This window comes from Pseudophryne corroboree, chromosome 3 (genome assembly GCF_028390025.1).
Source record: "Pseudophryne corroboree isolate aPseCor3 chromosome 3, aPseCor3.hap2, whole genome shotgun sequence".
NCBI classification, from domain to species: Eukaryota; Metazoa; Chordata; class Amphibia; order Anura; family Myobatrachidae; genus Pseudophryne; species Pseudophryne corroboree.
The window spans coordinates 234154637-234168841 of record NC_086446.1 but is presented as its reverse complement, the minus strand read 5'-3'; the positions used below and the strand labels follow the sequence as shown (position 1 = coordinate 234168841).

The 14205-nt window shown below is 46.5% G+C and overlaps 1 protein-coding gene across 7 annotated transcripts in view; it reads right to left on the bottom strand.

Annotated features, from left to right (window-relative positions):
• SULF2 (sulfatase 2) overlaps window positions 1-14205 on the bottom strand; it is a 663681-nt gene that overhangs the window by 385775 nt on the left and 263701 nt on the right. For 6 of the 7 annotated variants that reach the window (XM_063958903.1, XM_063958897.1, XM_063958899.1 and 3 more), the window contains one exon: window positions 642-704. The exons of the other annotated variant lie outside the window; for it this stretch is intronic. The gene's annotated coding sequence lies outside the window, so the exon portion shown is untranslated. The remainder of the gene's footprint in view (window positions 1-641; window positions 705-14205) is intronic. 7 annotated transcript variants of the gene reach the window in all.

Genomic DNA, 14205 nt, shown 5'->3' with positions numbered 1-14205 from the left:
GTATGCCGGCATCAGGGTGAACGGTAGCAAGCCCCTTGCGGGCTCGCTACGCTGCGGGCACGGTGGCTCGCTCCGCACGCCACAGGTTGTATTCTCCCTCTATGGGTGTCGTGGACACCCATAGAGGGAGAAAAGCCTGTGGCGCCAGGATTCCGGCAGCGGCATTCCACCGCTAGTCGGATTCAGGTGTCGGGATTGTGACGTCCGGGATCCAGACTAGTGGTATTGTAACCGCTTCCCATATTTATTTTGCCCATGTACTCATGTTAATACTTACCCAAATTATTTCACTAAATCATTTTTGTGATTTTAGGAATTTTGTTTTCTTTCAATAACTAAAAATGTCTTTTTAGAAAAAAATAGAAAAAAAGATACTGTAGAGTGTGGAGGATAACACTCTAAGCAGGGTACATAAACAATTTGCATCCGGGGTCATCAGCGACTGTATACAATCCTGACTAGTGTGATTCATGTCAGCTGGAAAGGCTGAGCATAACAAATGTATATGTATTTTATGGAAGTGGAATAGTTCTCTACAAGGCTAGTAAATCATCAAACAGTATTTATGATGCATATGCAAGGAGCTGTACACAATTCACTATTATCAGCCATCAAACAAATGTGGAATAATCAAACAGTACCTCGTCATGAACTCCTTCTTATTATTCCTGTGTGATCGTCAACAAGGTACCCAGAGGCAATGCCTGTGTTAAAACAGAGGAAAGGAAAATATTACCAACTGAAACTGCTTCCAGAAATGCTCACACATCCCCCTATCCCCAAATATCCTATCACACCTTTCCTCTATATAGTATGAGTAACACTGAATACACAAGAGGAGGAGGAGGAGCCTTATCATAACACAACATACATGAGAGGAGAGGCCTCATAACACAACATATACAATAGGAACGTCCTCATAACACAACATATATGAGAGAAGGGGCTTCATAACACAACATACATGAGAGGCCTCATAACACAACATACATGAGAGGAGGGGCCTCATAACACAACATACATGAGAGGAGGGGCCTCATAACACAACATACATGAGAGGAGGGGCCTCATAACACAACATACATGAGAGGAGGGGCCTCATAACACAACATACATGAGAGGAGGGGCCTCATAACACAACATACATGAGAGGAGAGGGCTCTTAACACAACATACACGATAGGAACGTCCTCATAACACAACATATATGAGAGAAGGGGCTTCATAACACAACATACATGAAAGGCCTCATAACACAACATACATGAGAGGAGGGGCCTCATAACACAACATACATGAGAGGAGAGGCCTCATAACACAACATACACAATAGAAACGTCCTCATAACACAACATATATGAGAGAAGGGGCTTCATAACACAACATACATGAGAGGCCTCATAACACAACATACATGAGAGGAGGGGCCTCATAACACAACATACATGAGAGGAGGGGCCTCATAACACAACATACATGAGAGGAGGGGCCTCATAACACAACATACATGAGAGGAGGGGCCTCATAACACAACATACATGAGAGGATGGGCCTCATAACACAACATACATGAGAGGAGGGGCCTCATAACACAACATACATGAGAGGAGAGGGCTCTTAACACAACATACACGATAGGAACGTCCTCATAACACAACATATATGAGAGAAGGGGCTTCATAACACAACATACATGAAAGGCCTCATAACACAACATACATGAGAGGAGCTTCATAACACAACATACATGAGAGGAGGGGCCTCATAACACAACATACATGAGAGGATGGGCCTCATAACACAACATACATGAGAGGAGGTGCCTCATAACACAACATACAAGAGATGAGGGCCTCATAACAACATACATGAGACGATGGGCCTCATAACACAACATACATGAGAGGAGGGGCCTCATTACACAACATACATGAGATGATGGGCCCCATAACACAACATACATGAGAGGATGGGCCTCATAACACAACATACATGAGAGGAGGTGCCTCATAACACAACATACAAGAGATGAGGGCCTCATAACAACATACATGAGAGGATGGGCCTCATAACACAACATACATGAGAGGAGGTGCCTCATAACACAACATACAAGAGATGAGGGCCTCATAACAACATACATGAGAGGATGGGCCTCATAACACAACATACATGAGAGGAGGGGCCTCATTACACAACATACATGAGAGGATGGGCCTCATAACACAACATACATGAGAGGAGGTGCCTCATAACACAACATACAAGAGAGGAGGGCCTCATAACAACATACATGAGAGGAGGTGCCTCATAACACAACATACAAGAGATGAGGGCCTCATAACAACATACATGAGACGATGGGCCTCATAACACAACATACATGAGAGGAGGGGCCTCATTACACAACATACATGAGATGATGGGCCCCATAACACAACATACATGAGAGGATGGGCCTCATAACACAACATACATGAGAGGAGGTGCCTCATAACACAACATACAAGAGATGAGGGCCTCATAACAACATACATGAGAGGATGGGCCTCATAACACAACATACATGAGAGGAGGTGCCTCATAACACAACATACAAGAGATGAGGGCCTCATAACAACATACATGAGAGGATGGGCCTCATAACACAACATACATGAGAGGAGGGGCCTCATTACACAACATACATGAGAGGATGGGCCTCATAACACAACATACATGAGAGGAGGTGCCTCATAACACAACATACAAGAGAGGAGGGCCTCATAACAACATACATGAGAGGAGGGGCCTCATACCACAACATACATGTGAGGAGCTTCATAACACAACATTCATGACAGATGGGGCTTCCTAACACAACATACATAAGAGAAGGGGCCTTATTACACAACATACACGAGAGAAGGGGCCTCATAACAATACACACAAAAATAAAACCATGTCTATTTTTGTCTGAGAAGGAAATTAATTGCAAAATTTACAGTATATGATGATTCCTCATTATAAATAAGCACTCACCTCCAAATATATAATATTTTCTTTATAAGAATATATTTAGCTATCAATCTAATATATACAGTGTGTGTGTGTGTGTGTGTGTGTGTGTGTGTGTGTGTGTGTGTGTGTGTGTGTGTGCGTGTGTGTGTGTATGCGTGCGTTTGTGTTTCGGAGAAAGCATAGAAAATCAGTGTACTGTGGGGGAGTTGTATCAAACAGTAGAGAGTCTATAAAATGACAGAAGCTGGTTAGTTGCTGTTTTATCTTTATGATAGATACATTATATCAAGAAGTTAATTGGTTGCTATGGGCAACTTTTCCACTTTATCTCGCTGTCTAAGGTTTGAGACGTCTCGCCCTGTGTATAAGGGTGACTTGTACTACACATTGTTCAATACTCCCTACATGGCCCCAGACTCCTATCGTCCCCTGCAGGGAAGTTACGGCAGTACCCGGGAGAGGACAACACAGATCTCTGAGGAAGAGTCCTGAATCTGTACACAGTGCACACTGTTTTTCCTGTGCAACAAGCACTACATAAACAACGATATTAAAACTAACACCATTACCTGTCTCTGTTTCCCTAACAGCTCCCTCACGGTTATGAAGGTAACGCATGCCAGTCTTGGCCTGTGATATAAACTGGCAGCGTAATCACGGTATATCAGGTTAAACTATTATTTAGGTTATCTTGATATTTTCCTCTAAGACAATGATACATGTCCCTGTGGGGCACACATATAAAATAAAACCCTAAGGGGCTGATTTAGGTACGAATGCTGCTGTGACTGCTTAGTGTCTCTTGCCATACAGTAGTATGGCCTGCGGCTCTATGCTAATAGTGCTTAAAGTGGTCCTAGAGAGGTGGTGGAACTCACCCCCCATCCCCCTGCCCCAAAAGGGGCGTGGTCTCAAAAAGAAAGGGGCGTGGTCACACAATTGTAATAATGCCCACAGTAGTAGCACCCCTAATACACATAATGCCCACAGTAGTAGCACCCCGTAATACACAATGCCCACAGCAGTAGCGCCCCTTTTACAATGCTCACAGTAGTAGTGCTCCTTATGCAATGTCGACTGTACTGGTAGTGCCCACAGTGGTAGTGCCCCTTATATAGAGCCTATAGTAGTTGTGCCCCTTATGCAATGTAGTAGTAGTGCCCCTTATGTCCCCAGGAGTGATGCCCCTTATGAAGTGCCCCCTTTACAATGCCCTCATTAGTATTGCCCCCAGTAGTAATATCGCCTGTAGAAATGCCCCCAGTCGTTTAGCACCCTGTAGTTTAGCCCCAGTAGTGAGGCCCCCAGTGGTAATGCCCCTGCAGTTATGACCCCAGTAGTTTACCCCCACTTTAGTTTAGCCTCCCAGTGGTAATGCCCCCAGTAGTTTACCCCCTGTAGTTTAGTCCTCATGTAGTTTGCCCCATGTAGTTTAGCCCCAAGTAGTAATTCCCCGGTAGTTTAGCCCCTGTAGTCTAACCGCATGTAGTTTGCCCCAAGTAGTAATGCCCCCAGTAGTTTAGCTGCTGTAGTTATGCCCCCCTGTAGGTTGCCCCCTTGTAGTTTAGCCCCCTGTAGTTATGCCCCCAGTAGTTAGTCCCTGTAGTTATGCCCCCAGTAGTAATGCACCCCTGTAGTTATGCCCCCAGTAGTAATGCGCCCCTGTAGTTTGCCCCCAGTAGCTTGCCCCTAGTAGTAATGCGCCCCTGTAGTTTGCCCCCAGTAGCTTGCCCCCAGTAGTTAGCCCCTGTAGTTTAACCCCATGTAGTTTGCCTCAAGTAGTTTAGCCCCCTTGTAGTTTGCCCCCAGTAGTATTGCCCCCCAGTAGTAATGCCCCATTAGTTTAGCACCTGTAGTTATGCCCCCAGTAGTTGCCCCAAGTAGTAATGCCCCCAGTAGTAATGCCCCCCTGTAGTTATGCCCCCAGTAGTTTAGCCCCTGTAGTTATGCCCCCAGTAGTAATGCCCCTGTAGTTATGCCCCCAGTAGTAATGCGGCCCTGTAGTTATGCCCCCAGGAGTAATGCGCCCTTGTAGTTTGCCCCCAGTAGCTTGCCCCCAGTAGTAATGCGCCCCTGTAGTTTGCCCCCAGTAGCTTGCCCCCAGTAGTTAGCCCCTGTAGTTTAGCCCCATGTAGTTTGCCCCAAGTAGTTTAGCCCCCTTGTAGTTTGCCCCCTTGTAGTTTAGCCCCCAGTAGTAATGCCCCAATTAGTAATGCCCCCATTAGTAATGCCCCCCTGTAATTATGCCCCCAGTAGTAATGCCCCCAGTAGTAATGTGCCCCTGTAGTAATGCCCCCAGTAGTAATGTGCCCCTGTAGTTATGCCCCCAGTAGTAATGCGACCCTGTAGTTTGCCCCCAGTAGTAATGCGACCCTGTAGTTTGCCCCCAGTAGTTAGCCCCCAGTATCTTGCCCCCTTGTAGTTTGCCCTTAGTGGTTAGCCCCCTGTAGCTTGCCCCCAGTAGTTATGCCCTCAGTAGATTGCCCCTAGTGGTTAGCCCCTTGTAGTTTGCCCCCAGTGGCTAGCCCCCTGTAGCTTGCCCCCAGTAGTTTGCACCCCTGTAGTTTGCCCGCAGTAGAAGCGCTGCTAATTACAGTCACACATAAGTAAAAAACAAAAAAACAAAACATACTTACCAAGCCCCGCTCCCGCGTCCGATCGCTGTGATCCTCCTGGCGTCCGCTCATGACGTCTCTCCCATAGTGCGCACTGACAGCAGGAAGCCGGAGCTCAGTAGTGAGCTCCAGCTGCCGGCTTCCGCTGTGGAGAGAGAGCCGGCCGCCCGCTGGTAACACAATCTCAGTGGGCGTCCGGCATCTCCCTGAGGCGCCGGGCACACATCGGGTGAGGTGAGCCGGAAGAGGCGGAACTGCGTTCCGTCTCCAAGTGGAACTGACGGAACGCAGTTCCGCCCTGTTCTGGCTCACTTTAACCTCTGCTAATACTATTATCAACCCTTCGCCTGGTGTACATGTGCGACTCTGACTGTGCAAGGACTGAGACCCCCACTTTGTGTGTCTTTAGACACACCCATCTGATGCATACCAGCCCCATGCTAGGTGCATAATCTCTATCAGGGTGTGGCCTCTAATGTAAGCGATTAAGCTTCTGAGTTTGCAACCAGTTACGTGATGTACATGTGACACTCCAATAACATGCCCAGTCACTGCATCTCCATGTGTCTGATAGCCACCTACCAGTCGCCGCCCAGGAATGGGCAATACATTGCTGACACCGCACGTCTCAATTGCTACTGCTACTCTCGGCGCACATACCATAGGACACATGCACCATGGGACTCACGGTGCATGCGCAGTTGAAAAACACTGACAATGCGTGTGGCTCAGAAACAGGCCCTAAAATGGCTCCCACCTTTTTGACAGGTTTTTTTTTTACTTATTTATGTTTCGTAAAGTCACAATTATCTTTTGTAAGTAGAGGTTTTACTTTTTTTTTTTTTTAAAGTGTTTTTTTCCTTATTAATAAACAATGATTACTACTCCAGGCCCAGCCATTATATGGCATACCAGTGTTATACCCTTTTCAGACATAAACCTGGCTTTAATCATGCTCAGGCCCTGTGCACTGAACACGGATTAAAGTAAAGTACTTACCCCCTTTCAGACCAGGATAATGGACTCGGGATACTCTTGTATCGTCAACCTAGACCTGGGTCTTTCAGTGATCCGGGTCTTCTGTCTAACAGTGGACGCTTAAAGATGATGTCATCTCCACCAATCAACTCCATTTAGGCATGACCCAGGTCATCGTGACCCAGGTAATGCCTTTCAGTCCATGGCCACCCCGGGCTGGTCCCAGGAACAACCCTGGTAGAGAACAGGGTTGCGGACCCGGGACATCCATCACGAGTAGGGTCTGATCAGCCGAAGGTCAGTAGGGTCTGATCAGCCGAGACCAGTGTCGAGCCATAAACCTGACAATATCCTGGGTCTAAAGGCTATGCGGCAGAGAGATAAACTACCAACCAATCAGCTCCCAATTGTAATTTTTCAAACACAGCCTGTAACATGGCAATTAGGAGCTGATTGGCTGGTACTTTATCAACTCCATTTTATCGCTCTGGAAGGCTTAGGTATCTTTCAAATTATGGGGGATATTCAATTTAAGCCAGATTTCCCGTCTTGTCGAATAAACGGCAATTTAAGGTCTAATCCAGATCCGACTTATTCAATCAACGTGCCGTTTATCTGACAAGTCAGAAAATCTGACTGGTCGGAAAGCACGTTGATCGGCCACGTGTTTTGTCGGATTACCATCCAAATATGACAGGTTTTAGCCCCGTTTCCGACAATGTCAATCAGACTTTAAAAAAAGTCGGATTGGCATTGTTGGGAACGGCTACTTGAATACTGAGATGTCGGATCCTTTCCGCCGGAAAGGATCTGACATTAATTGAATATACCCCTATGTCTGAAAGGGGTATCAGTATTATACCTTCCCATCTGAATGACTTTATAGGTTTATAAAAACTATTTAAAAACAATGGGGCTGATACAGAGTTGAACACAAGTCAGCTTCACTGATGTTTATTGCATGGTATCGCACTGCTCATGCTCTGGAGCCGAGTGTACGTAACTCAGTCGCATCTCCACTTTTGTGGTAATGGGGCGTTAGCTCACAGGTCAAGTTTGTTGTGTATACATGCAATTATGCCTGTTTTCAGTACCCTTTGCATCTGAACACTGATAATGGAGCCAGCTATGCAACCAAGTAAATGAATGATGGTAATCCGGCTCCAGAGATGCGTACAGCTCTGCATAAAGATGAATATGCAAATGTGATAAATTTATCAAAGATTGGAGAGAGAGAAAGCAGAGAGAGAGAAAGAATTAACCAATCATCTCCAAACTGTCATTTTACAAGCTGTGTTCGAAAAATGACAGGAGCTAATTGGTTGGTACTTTATCTCTCTTCACTTTATCTCTCCAAGGCTTGTTAACACTCCTCCTTAGTTCACCGCAATGCAGAAGCAATTGCAGCAACTTGTGTTCAGCTTTACATCATAATATGTCCAAATTTGTGGAGTATTTTCTCGTGATGAGCGGGTTCGGTTCCTCGGAATCCGAACCCCCCCCCGAACTTCACCTATTTTACACGGGTCCGAGGCAGACTCGGATCCTCCCGCCTTGCTCGGTTAACCCGAGCGCGCCCGAACGTCATCATCCCGCTGTCGTATTCTCGCGAGATTCGTATCCTATATAAGGAGCCGCGCGTCGCCGCCATTTTCACTCGTTCATTGGAGATGATAGGGAGAGGACGTGCAGCATCCACTCAGTTGTGTTCAGTGTGCTGCAAATATCTGTGCTCAGTGTGCTGCAAGTATCTGTGCTCAGTGTGCTTGCAAATATCTGTTCTCAGTGTGATGAAAATATCTACGTTCTCTGCCTGAAAAACGCTCCATATCTGTGCTGCATTGTAGTATAGGAGGACAAGACAGTGCAGAATTTTGCTGACCACCAGTATATAATATATAGCAGTACGGTACAGTAGTCCACTGCTCTACCTACCTCTGTGTCGTCAAGTATACTATCCATCCATACCTGTGGTGCATTTTAGTTGTTGTGCGCAGTAGTAGGAGGACAGTGCATAATTTTGCTGACCACCAGTATATAATATATAGCAGTACGGTACAGTAGGTCACTGCTCTACCTACCTCTGTGTCGTCAAGTATACTATCCATCCATCCCTGTGGTGCATTTAAGTGGTGCGGTGTATATATAGTAGGAGGACAGTGCATAATTTTGTTGACCACCAGTATATTATATATAGCAGTACGGTACAGTAGTCCACTGCTCTACCTACCTCTGTGTCGTCAAGTATACTATCCATCCATACCTGTGGTGCATTTTAGTTGTTGTGCGGTGTATATATAGTAGGAGGACAGTGCATCATTTTGCTGACCACTAGTATATAATATATAGCAGTACGGTACAGTAGGCCACTGCTCTACCTACCTCTGTGTCGTCAAGTATACTATCCATCCATCCCTGTGGTGCATTTAAGTGGTGCGGTGTATATATAGTAGAAGGACAGTGCATAATTTTGCTGACCGACAGTATATAATATATAGCAGTACGGTACAGTAGGCCACTGCTCTACCTACCTCTGTGTCGTCAAATATACTATCCATTCATAACTGAGGTGCATTTAAGTTGTCGTGCGCAGTATATATAGTAGTAGGCCATTGCTATTGATATATTACTGGCATATAATTCCACACATTAAAAAATGGAGAACAAAAATGTGGAGAGTAAAATAGGGAAAGATCAAGATCCACTTCCACCTCGTGCTGAAGCTGCTGCCACTAGTCATGGCCGAGACGATGAAATGCCATCAACGTCGTCTGCCAAGGCCGATGCCCAATGTCATAGTAGAGAGCATGTAAAATACAAAAAACTAAATTTCAGTAGAATGACCCACAAATCAAAATTAAAAACGTCTGATGAGAAGCGTAAACTTGCCAATATGCCATTTACGACACGGAGTGGCAAGGAACGGCTGAGGCCCTGTCCTATGTTCATGGCTAGTGGTTCAGCTTCACATGAGGATGGAAGCACTTATCCTCCTGCTAGAAAAATTAAAAGAGTTAAGATGGCAAAAGCACAGCAAAGAACTGTGCGTTCTTCTAAATCACAAATCCCCAAGGAGAGTCCAATTGTGTCGGTTGCGATGCCTGACCTTCCCAACACTGGACGGGAAGAGGTGGCGCCTTACACCATTTGCACGCCCCCTGCAAGTGCTGGAAGGAGCACCCGCAGTCCAGTTCCTGATAGTCAAATTGAAGATGTCACTGTTGAAGTACACCAGGATGAGGATATGGGTGTTGCTGGCGCTGGGGAGGAAATTGACAAGGAGGATTCTGATGGTGAGGTGGTTTGTTTAAGTCAGGCACCCAGGGAGACACCTTTTGTCCGTGGGACGAATATGGCCATTGACATGCCTGGTCAAATTACAAAAAAAATCACCTCTTCGGTGTGGAATTATTTCAACAGAAATTCGGACAACTGGTGTCAAGCCGTGTGTTGCCTTTGTCAAGCTGTAATAAGTAGGGGTAAGGACGTTAACCACCTAGGAACATCCTCCCTTATACGTCACCAGGAGCGCATTCATCATAAGTCATTGACAAGTTCAAAAACTTTGGGTGACAGCGGAAGCAGTCCACTGCCAACTAGATCCCTTCCTCTTGTAACCAAGCTCCTGCAAATCACATCACCAACTCCCTCAGTGTCAATTTCCTCCTTACACAGGAAAGCCAATAGTCCTGCAGGCCATGTAACTGTCAAGTCTGACGAGTCCTGTCCTGCCTGGGATTCCTCCGATGCATCCTTGAGTGCAACGCCTACTGCTGCTGTTGTTGCTGTTGGGAGTCGATCGTCATCCCAGAGGGGAAGTCGGAAGACCACTTGTACTACTTCCAGTAAGCAATTGACTGTCCAACAGTCCTTTGCGAGGAAGATGAAACATCACAGCAGTCATCCTGCTGCAAAGCGGATACCTCAGGCCTTGGCAGCCTGGGTGGTGAAAAACGTGTTTCCGGTATCTACCGTTAATTCACAGGGAACTAGAGTATTGCTTGAGGTACTGTGTCCCCGGTACCAAATACCATCTAGGTTCCACTTCTCTAGGCAGGCGATACCGAAAATGTACACAGACGTCAGAAAAAGAGTCACCAGTGTCCTAAAAAATGCAGTTGTACCCAATGTCCACTTAACCACGGACATGTGGACAAGTGGAGCAGGGCAGACTCAGGACTATAGGACTGTGACAGCCCACTGGGTAGATGTATTGCCTCCCGCAGCAAGAACAGCAGCGGCGGCACCAGTAGCAGCATCTCGCAAACGCCAACTCGTTCCTAGGCAGGCTACGCTTTGTATCACCGCTTTCCATAAGAGGCACACAGCTGACAACCTCTTACGGAAACTGAGGAACATCATCGCAGAATGGCTTACCCCAATTGGACTCTCCTGGGGATTTGTAACATCGGAACAACGCCACCAATATTGTGCGTGCATTACATGTGGGCAAATTCCAGCACGTCCCATGTTTTGCACATACATTGAATTTGGTGGTGCAGAATTATTTGAAAAATGACAGGGGCGTGCAAGAGATGCTGTCTGTGGCCCGAAGAATTGCGGGCCACTTTCGGCATTCAGCCACCGCGTGCCGAAGACTGGAGCACCAGCAAACACTCCTGAACCTTCCCTGCCATCATCTGAATCAAGAGGTGGTAATGAGGTGGAATTCAACCCTCTACATGCTTCAGAGGATGGAGGAGCAGCAAAAGGCCATTCAAGCCTATACAGCTACCTACGATATAGGCAAAGGAGGGGGAATGCACCTGACTCAAGCGCAGTGGAGAATGATTTCAACGTTGTGCAAGGTTCTGCAACCCTTTGAACTTGCCACACGTGAAGTCAGTTCAGACACTGCCAGCATGAGTCAGGTCATTCCCCTCATCAGGCTTTTGCAGAAGAAGCTGGAGAGATTGAAGGAGGAGCTAAAACAGAGCGATTCCGCTAGGCATGTGGGACTTGTGGATGGAGCCCTTAATTCGCTTAACCAGGATTCACGGGTGGTCAATCTGTTGAAATCAGAGCACTACATTTTGGCCACCGTGCTCGATCCGAGATTTAAAACCTACGTTGGATCTCTCTTTCCGGCAGACACAAGTCTGCAGAGGTTCAAAGACCTGCTGGTGAGAAAATTGTCAAGTCAAGCGGAACGTGACCCGTCAACAGCTCCTCCTTCACATTCTCCCGCAACTGGGGCTGCGAGGAAATGGCTAAGAATTCCGAGCCCACCCGCTGGCGGTGATGCAGGGCAGTCTGGAGCGAGTGCTGACAACTGGTCCGGACTGAAGGACCTGCCAACTATTACTGACATGTCGTCTACTGTCACTGCATATGATTCTGTCACCATTAAAAGAATGGTGGAGGATTATATGAGTGACCGCATCCAAGTAGGCACGTCAGACAGTCCGTACGTATACTGGCAGGAAAAAGAGGCAATTTGGAGGCCCTTGCACAAACTGGCTTTATTTTACCTAAGTTGCCCCCCCTCCAGTGTGTACTCCGAAAGAGTTTTAGTGCAGCCGCTCACCTTTTCAGCAATCGGCGTACGAGGTTACTTCCAGAAAATGTGGAGAAGATGGTGTTCATCAAAATGAATTATAATCAATTCCTCCGTGGAGACATCACCAGCAATTGCCTCCAGAAAGTACACAGGGACCTGAGATGGTGGATTCCAGTGGGTACGAATTAATAATCTGTGAGGAGGGGGATGTACACAGTGAAAGGGGTGAGGAATCGGAGGATGAGGAGGAGGAGGGACATCTTGCCTCTGTAGAGCCAGTTTGTGCAAGGAGAGATTGATTGCTTCTATTTTGGTGGGGGCCCAAACCAACCAGTCATTTCAGTCACAGTCGTGTGGCAGACCCTGTCGCTGAAATGATGGGTTTGCTAAAGTGTGCATGTCCTGTTTATACAACATAAGGGTGGGTGGGAGGGCCCAAGGACAATTCCATCTTGCACCTCTTTTTTCTTTCATTTTTCTTTGCATCATGTGCTGTTTGGGGACTATTTTTTGAAGTGCCATCCTGTCTGACACTGCAGTGCCACTCCTAGATGGGCCAGGTGTTTGTGTCGGCCACTTGGGTCGCTTAGCTTAGTCACACAGCTACCTCATTGCGCCTCTTTTTTTCTTTGCATCATGTGCTGTTTGGGGACTATTTTTTTAATCTGCCATCGTGTCTGACACTGCAGTGCCACTCCAAGATGGGCCAGGTGTTTGTGTCGGCCACTTGGGTCGCTTAGCTTAGTCACACAGCTACCTCATTGCGCCTCTTTTTTTCTTTGCATCATGTGCTGTTTGGGGACTATTTTTTTAATCTGCCATCCTGTCTGACACTGCAGTGCCACTCCTAGATGGGCCAGGTGTTTGTGTCGGCCACTTGGGTCGCTTAGCTTAGTCACACAGCTACCTCATTGCGCCTCTTTTTCTTTGCATCATGTGCTGTTTGGGGACTATTTTTTGAAGTGCCATCCTGTCTCACACTGCAGTGCCACTCCTAGATGGGCCAGGTGTTTGTGTCGGCCACTTGGGTCGCTTAGCTTAGTCATCCAGCGACCTCGGTGCAAATTTTAGGACTAAAAATAATATTGCGAGGTGTGAGGTGTTCAGAATAGACTGGAAATGAGTGGAAATTATGGTTATTGAGGTTAATAATACTATGGGCTCAAAATGACCCCCAAATTCTATGATTTAAGCTGTTTTTGAGGGTTTTTTGTAAAAAAAACACCCGAATCCAAAACACAACCGAATCCGCCAAAAAAATTTCAGGGAGGTTTTACCAAAACGCGTCCGAATCCAAAACACGGCCGTAGAACCGAATCCAAAACCAAAACACAAAACCCGAAAAATGTCCGGTGCACATCGCTAGTATTTTCAAATGTGGTATTGCTTTCTAGAGAAGGTGTTTTCAACTAATACCCCTTTTCCACCAAAATCCCGGGTCTGTCCTGGGATTTTTTTACCCACTATTTTGCCGTGTCGTACCCGGCTTAGACCCAGTTTCCACTTCACCCTCGTCCCATGAAAAAAGGGATCCCGGTTTTTTACGGGTCACCTCAGATTCCACTGAACCCTGGTAAGCCCAGAAATAACTGTAGTTTATTAAAAAGGGACATAATAAATAACTCCCCTTCATTTTATGCTGTTGGCAGTAAGCCGGAAATGGATTTCTAGCGCCTCACAATATTATAATTAGCGGCCTGCTAAGGATGGGTTCAATATGATTTACCGGCAGTCGGGATGCCGCTGTCAGTATACAGACTGCGGCATTCCATCGCCGGAATCCTGGCAGTGAGGCAGCGAGCCCCCTCGTGGGCTCGCTATGCTTCGGGCTTCACTCGCCACAGGTTCTATTCCCACTTGGTTGGTGGTGTGGACCCGGCGACCGAATAGGTATACCGGGCGGTGGTCAGGATTTCGTATGTCCTTATGTCACCGGCTGTCGGGATTCCGGCATCGGACTCATAAACACCGAGATCATGACAACTGACATTTTAACTGCATCCCTCAAGGATTTATAAGTATCTGCCTTGTTTCTCTGTCAAGAAGTGAAGGTTATATAATGTTATGTTATAGTGAAAATACAGTATATTTAATGCAAAATATGAGGAGTTT